The sequence below is a fragment of the Solanum tuberosum genome, unplaced genomic scaffold, assembly GCF_000226075.1.
Source record: "Solanum tuberosum cultivar DM 1-3 516 R44 unplaced genomic scaffold, SolTub_3.0 scf00800, whole genome shotgun sequence".
NCBI lineage: Eukaryota > Viridiplantae > Streptophyta > Magnoliopsida > Solanales > Solanaceae > Solanum > Solanum tuberosum.
Window position 1 is genome coordinate 36,213 of NW_006239709.1, and position 215 is coordinate 36,427.

At 36.3% G+C, this 215-nt stretch overlaps 1 pseudogene; it reads right to left on the minus strand.

The window, feature by feature from the left end:
* The window catches only part of LOC102585377 (probable leucine-rich repeat receptor-like protein kinase At1g35710), a 6,321-nt pseudogene that overhangs the window by 4,779 nt on the left and 1,327 nt on the right, over window positions 1-215 (minus strand).

The following is a 215-nucleotide window of genomic DNA, read 5'->3' on the forward strand; positions in this document are numbered from 1 at the left end:
CCAGAAAGCTGATTATTATAAAGATACAAACCTATCAAGTTGCTTAAATTCCCCAATGGAGCCATTAAGTGAGTTATTACTCAATTGTAGGATATTAAGAGACCTTAGGTAACCTATTTCTTCAGGAATAGAGCCAGAGAGCTGATTATTAAAAAGAGACAAACTAGACAAGTTGTTCAGATTCCCCAATGAAGCAGGAATAGAGCCAGAAAGCT